This window comes from Mycteria americana, chromosome 15 (assembly GCF_035582795.1).
Source record: "Mycteria americana isolate JAX WOST 10 ecotype Jacksonville Zoo and Gardens chromosome 15, USCA_MyAme_1.0, whole genome shotgun sequence".
Classification (NCBI taxonomy): domain Eukaryota; kingdom Metazoa; phylum Chordata; class Aves; order Ciconiiformes; family Ciconiidae; genus Mycteria; species Mycteria americana.
Window position 1 is genome coordinate 707,573 of NC_134379.1, and position 7,702 is coordinate 715,274.

A 7,702-nucleotide genomic window follows, 5' to 3' on the forward strand; every position below is an offset into this window, starting at 1 on the left:
GCTCAGTCTGACAAGGACTTACTACTCTCTTTCCCTCACTACCTGTGGATCTACTAGCAGCCAGTGAACTCGAGAGAGCGAGCAGGTGCAAAGGGCTACGGGGCTGTAGCATGCTGTAGTAAATTAAGACCACTCTCTCCACTGTAAAAGTTACCACAACTCCCTTCTGATCAGCTCCAAAGCCAAAGAAAATACATTGATTTACACCAGCTGGAGAGTTGACCCTTAAAGTTAAATTATTGAAAATCTCTGATCAACGTTGTGAGTGCTCAAGAATTACAGGAAAAGGGTCAGAAGTACCTAGACAGATGAACAGGAAATTAGGCATAATGAGATACTGCAGATTGTTACTGCGCTAATTTATGTGAAGAAATACTGTCTGTCAGCGTAGGTGTGATTTGATTCACTAGTTGGTCCTAACACAGGCCTACTGGAAACTTGAGCTATTCCCAAAAGAGGCTGTCTAATCTGAAAGAAAGATGTGTGCGTGTATTAGCCATTTGAGATTCTGACTGGGAAATTACCATGCTCCTGACAGCGTACAGTATTTTGAGGTAAGGCTTGGCCAACGGAGGAGGCAGCTGCACGCCATGGTGGCTGGTGGCTGAGCAGACAGCACTCTGTTCGAGTTGCCATCTATAATGCAAAGGGATGGCCCTTCTTAATAAAATGCTGCTGCAAAGCCTCATCGGTGAGATGATAATGGCTGCAATCACATAGGTATTCAAAAGGTTTAAGGCTTTTTTCCCCCCCTAGCAGCAAGATGAGGCTAGATAAATTTGTCAGACTTGCAATCATTTTTGCCCAACTGTAATTCAGGGTTTCATAGCTCTTTTGGTTTACTCACAAGGTGATCAAGAAATGCTTCGAGCCAAAGTTCTCAAGTGCGTCCAAGTCATTTGCATTGGAAAGGCAGTGCTGCGGCAGCAGGGAACCTTTAGGCGTTGCTAATAAGCAATGCCAAGAGTGGCAGCTTGGCTGGAGAAGGACCATCGAAGCCATGTAGTGGAGGTCGGGCATGTTATGCTTGAAACTGCATCAGTGGCCCAATTTAGTCCCTTTTAATGCTACTGTGTGCTTGGGTCTTTCAGCAGTTTTCAGTCGAGTCTCTCCATGTTTGCAGTGATGTAAAGCGGAGCAGCTGGAAGCTGCGTCATCCCCGTGACGAGAGGATCTGCCGCTTGTCTGGGCAGCACGTGGCGATGCCCCCTCGTGCCAGGGGAGACGGGTCTGGCCACTGCCTGCCCAGACAATGCCTGTGCGGGGTGCGATCGCTGCCTCCCACGTTAGCAGGATGAAAAACCTACTATGCATCAGCAGAACTAGGGTAGCTGCCCACGATATGAGACTTAATATGCAGCAAGCTCTGCATCCAAACACCAAGAAACGTTTGGCATTGCTCTGTTGCTCTGCCTAGTTTACTTATTTATTTGCTAAGGAGAAGCTGCTTCTGGGTCTCAAAAGGCTAACTTTGCCTTTGCCCAGTGGTTGAAAAAGTCTAAATTGTACAAGCCAATTTTACTGCAGTCAATATGACATATATAAATTACCTCCAGATGCATTCGCCCTCAGTACAGTTGCCATGACAGTACATTGTAGTAAAAACCAACCAAATAAATAAGCAGACTCTCCGCCCACAGCAACTGCTGCAAATGTGCAACTCAAAAATTAAATGTTGCTTTTTAGTGGGGAAATAGCAGAGAGTGCTGCTGACATAAAAAAAGTCATTTGATTTTTCCATAAACTGCATATTGCAATATCATCAAAGTATGCCTAAAAGAATTGAAGTGCATCACTTTTGATGATGATATTAAAAAGGAAAGAGTAAGGAGGATATGAACTAGTATCTAGTAATAGAAAATGTATCATTTGTCTTTTTCATATATGTTTCACTTAAAATGAATGAAGTGAAATGGAAGAAAAGTAGAGTCTTCTGTTCCTATTTATCAGTTCTCACAGCCAAAGGGGTTTTAGGACCATATTAATTGAGAGTTGAGTTAGTCAGTAAAATCATAAAACGGTAATTGAAAGGACTTTGAGATGGGCAATGAGAACTGTTAAACAGCAGAGAAGACCTCTAGGTGAAGAGAACGATGAAAGGGTTAATGCTGCAACAAAAAAAAAGAAAATAATTAGCACTGGTAAGGATCAGCTTTGGAGATGGTGAGTGGTAGTACAGAAGATCTGCTAGGTGCTGTGCCTTCAGCAAGGAAAGGATCCCTTGCGCTACTACAGAGGTGGTGCGTCTGGTGGCCGTGTTTTTATAAAATGGATAATTATCTGGTTATTGAGGGCAAGAATTTGATGGGGTTCAGAAAAGCATTGAGTGATCTTATTTTATCAAATATGAATTTATTCACTTTACTAGTGACAGGTGAATTTTTAACTGTTCAGAAGTCAGACAACCATTCAGTTGTTTGAACAGCATTTTTAGCTGTTTGTGCCTGAAATTTTTTGTCTGGCAATGTCATTAGGAAAAATAGTTTAAGGTCTTTTTCTGTAAGACCTTTATATATACCAACAGGACTGAATGCAGAGCCGAAAAATGCATCTTACCTGAAATCCCAGAATCTCAAACTATGAATCTGTTCCAATGTGTTTCCTAAAATGGAAAATGCTGCGATTCTTCTCACTGTCTCTGGGAAAGCCAACGTCTTGAAAGAAAGATTCCTCTAAACCTGGCATAACTTGGTCACCAGTGGATTTGCTGGCTGGTAGCCAAGTTTTCGGACCCCTGTCCCAGTGCTGGGGAATCCTCCCGAACGCTGTTGCAGGGGGGTTATTTGTTTATCCAGGTGCCATCAGGCTTCAGAGTGCGTGGTGCTGGATGCCAGCTGTAAGACGTGCTCTCCCAAAGGTTTTGTACGAATCTGCAATGCTCAGACAAGGCATGATCCTACCAGCACCCACAGAAAAGCTGCTTTTATTTTCTGCAACTTTCCTGCAGGCCACATTGCTCACAACCTGCTCCTGGGGGGTCTTGCCATTGCCCAGAAGAGCGGGGTGGCAGAGGTGGCAATCCTCGAGAGGACTTTAGTCGTATCCTCTGAGATGAGCTCTGGCAGCCACGTAGCGCCCAGCTCCTCTGAACGTGCCCAACAGCAGGCAGCCGGCCGGTTTCGAGGGGATGTGAGCCCCCTGCTTGAACTCACTGCAGACGCTAGGAACAGCTGCTATGCCTGGTCAAGGATATTGCATCTTTGTAGAGCTCTATCAATATTTCATAAAAACGATGTGGTTAACAGGTAGGGGAACACCTGCACCACTGACGTGACTGTAGGGAGCTCTTTTTGGAAGGAGGCAGAGAAGAGAGTTGTCCGCGTGTGCTACTCATTTCAGACCACTCTGGGAACGTACCCCTCCCTTGGTGTCTTTGCAATGACTGCGAGGTTATGCAGAGCGTTGAGAAATGCCAGAGCACAGATTGTGGACTCAGCACGTTGCGTCTCAGAGTGCACTGACGGGACTAAGCACCAGACCCGGGGCATTTCCAATTTAAAGTGCTGGTTTTCTTTTAATCCTTATTTTTCTTTCATTACATATATAATACCAGATTTATAACTGCCATTAAAAAGTTGCTATAAGGAAAAGCAGGTCAGTTCCTTGCTTCCAAAATGATCTCGCAAAGTGTGACAGAGCATGTCGCACTACGCAGCTGCATTAATACATTTGTAAAGCAAAATAGAAGAAAAATTGTAAAGTTCTTGGCAAATTGTAAAGTTCTCTCCTAGCTAAAGGAGTAGTTACAGAATTTTTAAGAGAAGAGTGAATACTTTCAGTGATGCTATGAAAGCCGGTAAAGGCTGAAGACACTAAAGAACATCCCCAGACTTGCAGGTGAAGAGTTGCTCAGTTGAGGGCTGTCCCTTAATAGGTTGCTCAATGCAGAAACTTAGGTCAATACTGCATTGGCGGCTGCAGCTCATCAATAGTTGATCTTGTCTAAAGACCAGCAGGATTTTGCAAATTCAGAGTTCTTGGCATAGAAGCAAGACTCATGTTTTCTGTTGTAAACTGAAGGGAATTGGACTCATGAACACTATTTTTAGAAAAATCCATCCCTCTTCCACATTTCTCCTCTCTTTTGTCAGCTTTCTTTCAGGACAAATGTAGTCAGTTAGGACCTAGCCGAAGGATTCTGGCTCACAGCCTTTCTTTTGGGTACACACTGCCATTTTCTTGAGGCTGTTTGGAAGGTCAAGGCCAACATCATACTGAGTGAATGCACGTAGGAAGAAAAACTCTTGAGAAGCCACAAATTTAATGTTGGGAGCCTGTCAAATATTTGCAGTTCCCTTTATTCCGACAGCTAACCCTGGGTATCTGCCATTGTCGGTCCCGAGACAGCCAACAGCAAGTGCTTCTCGCAGCTGTACTTTCATACGTGGCCAGAGCTGTCTCTTGAGTTTTGAGAAGGGGGTTAAAAAGATGACAAAGGTGAGCTGCCTGAGCTCTCCCCTCATACCTCAAGTGGAATCAAGAGAGAAATTCCACATTATCCCAGTTTCCAAATCGTGGGATAAGAGAAAAATGAAAGTGTGGATCACATTTCTGTGGAAAGCAGCACACGCTAAAAGTAAAGCTTAGAAGAAACATCCTGGTACTCTACTCTCTTAAGCCAAAATCCACTCGGATCAAGATACAGGTTGATGCTGATGGATTTTGGCTCAGGTCCATTGTTACTTTTTCTAGCTCCTTAAGAAAGTGTCATGTGGAATCGTCTCACTAACTTAACAACGTAATTTAGGAACTTATGCAAAGGAAAGAAAAAGAAGTGATTTTGTAATTCCATCACCTTTCCTAGGATATTCTTTCACCAAAAAGAGAGGAAATTTTCGATGAAGAGTTACTATAATATTCATTTCCCTCACCAACTTAAACATGTACTTTTTCTGTGAGATAAGGTCTATGGAATATAACCTGCTGGTTGGCCTTTCAGGCAGTTACAATGCAATGCTCAAATGAGACCCGTATAGAATGCAACAACCTGGTCTTACCAGAGCATTTGGCTTCGGAGGGAGAGGCAGAAACACCCTCCAACTCCGGCCCTGGGCAGGCATTCCCCCCGCGCTCTTCCGATAACCCTGCAGGCGAGGCTTTTATCGCAGGCCCTGGAGCAACTGCAGCCGCCGTCCCAGCAGCACGAGCTGTCCTGCACGGGCAGGGCCAGGAGACAGCCCTGGCGCAGCTCAAGCCTTGCACGGCGACGTGCCACGCGGCTCCAGCAGCCGCTGCAGCTCACGCCGGTGCTGTTGCTCTCCAGTTTTCTCATCCCTACTCTTCCTGCAAGGCAAGTGGAAAGCTCAAGTTGCTTTTCTTCTTTGTTCCAAGGCAGGATGTCTAGCACGAGGCTGAGGATGAGTTAGTGCCCGTGCTTTGCTCGTGCACATCCTGCTTCACCCTCCACGTGAAACATGTCACGTCATTCAGTTCTGCTGCTGCAGAACTTGCTGAGGGTTTGCATTTAAATATAATAAAAGGGTTTCTTCCCCATCTTTTCCCAAGCCACCTCCAATTGTTTGATTTGGAGAATAATTTGGCTTTTAAATGTTTCTAGAAACTAACTCTTCCACCCCTTTCCGATCAAAATGAAGCTTATCATCTAGGGATTTTCAGTAAAGTAATGAAGTGCCCCATGAGACATAAGCGAAGGGACCTTCAGCCTGTCCTGACCACTGAAGCTCCGATGTGTCATGCCAGCTTCCCTGCCAGAAGATCTGGCCTTACTATCTGGGCTTTCAGAAGCAATAAGCACTTCTTCCAACTTACAAAGTTTTACTTGCTAGAGGATGGATCTGTGCTGACTCTACGCACATGCCCCCCTCGTGAGCCACTCTTTCCTGACACAATGCCGCCTTGAGTGTTACTTTAAGCACGACATAAGGTCTGTCAACAAACTAGAAATGAGGTAGAAGCACCATGATTTCTCCACAAGCTATAGTGGCAAACATTGCGTCTTGAGAGGGCTTTGTAGCAAGTTTACCATTTCCTCCCTCACCTGTCCTCCCTTCCCACACTGTGTTGAAAGTGCACTTGCTACAAGATGTAATCAGATTGCAAAATTATCTTTGATGCTGATATCGTGTTAAAACTGTTAAATAATGATGTACTGTGATAAATAAAGCAGAAAAAAATCTTCATGCAGAGATAGCAGGAAGATGGAGAAAAACTATATATTCTGTAAATTGGTCAAATCAAGTTGAAGATATACAAGTTAAAAATACAGATGATATCCACTGTATACAATATGGGAGGTGTTTTACGGTGGACAGATCATTCAGCTTTGGAAGCGAAAGGCAATGCCACAGAACAGAGCTCAGCCTGAGGCTGGGGAGTCAGCGCTAACTTGTGCAAATTTGGTCACAGCAGCTCTTTCACTAGATATTCCACTTTTTTGAGACCAATTTTCTGGCATAGGTAGGTGTAAATCTAGGCAATAATTTTGTTGGTGAACGCAGTAGCCTATGGTGAGGGCTGCAGAAGAGCCTGCAGGAGGCAGCTGGTCCAGGAAGGCTCGGTGTGAGACAGAGTCTGACTTGGAAAGTGTTCCAGTGACAGCTTGTAACAGAAAGCATACCACGGTGAGATGGTATTTCTTCCATTAATCCAGTACTTTTTACCTAGCTCAGTGGTAAAGTAATAATCAGGAGGACTGATTCCATGCCAGTATGGAGAAGATGCAGACTTATACCTACATTTTATATGTATACATACACAGACTTATATATGTATGTGTGTATGCATTCTGTACAGAGGGATGTGTACTCAAAAGATAACACACAATCTGCTGTCACCATTCACTGATAAACTGAGACCTATCAGCAAACAGTATTCTTGAACCTAGAAAGTATTTTGATCGATAATAAACCATTCATGCATAATGTACATCCCTTTGATATTAAGAACTCAAGCACTCAGCAAATGATGCTTTATCTGCAATTTCCAAAAAACCCCAATATGGTTCTGTGGCTACAGGCTGAAGTTTTGCAAGAGATTGTTGTAAAAAATGTACCATGTATTGATTTTTGCCTCAGCCCACAGTAGCTAGACATGAGATCTTTTCCTGGGTGCAAGGAAATCTACTGGAATTAAAATAACATGCAGATCTGTAACTAAATCATAGGTATTTAAAAAGTGTCTTTCATAAACCCCTCAACATCCAAATTCCTGCAACATCCACCTACTAAAAATTGTTAGAGTCTATTTATTTAGCACAATGATGCTTCAGAAACTGTTTAGAGAAGCCGAGCATTCTAGTCTGCCTCACCAGGCTGTGTGACACACACACACTCTCATTACCCATGCCTACTTTTCAAGTGTGATGTTTCGTGGATGCTCAGCGAAGGGCATCTCGAGAGCAAACTGCAATCTTTATAAATAATGCAGCTAAGCCTCGTGTACTTAGATGCCATGGATAAATTTAATAAATCAAACAGCCATTCAGACTGCAATGAATGTTAATATCTCAGCCTCTGCAAAAAGTTGTCGGGTTATTACTTGTGTCAAGGCCAGCTGACAAACAGCTTGCAGAAGCAGATAATGCAACTGTGTAAGAAAAAGAGGAAAAAACTCACCTTTCTTTTACGGCCGAGGAACTCCTGTTGTAGCCAGACAAAGTCCTAGACAATCCAGTGAAATATTATGAAAAGCTGTAATGCATATCTGAAAAGCTGATAAATCCTGCTCCCTCTGCCCTTCCCCA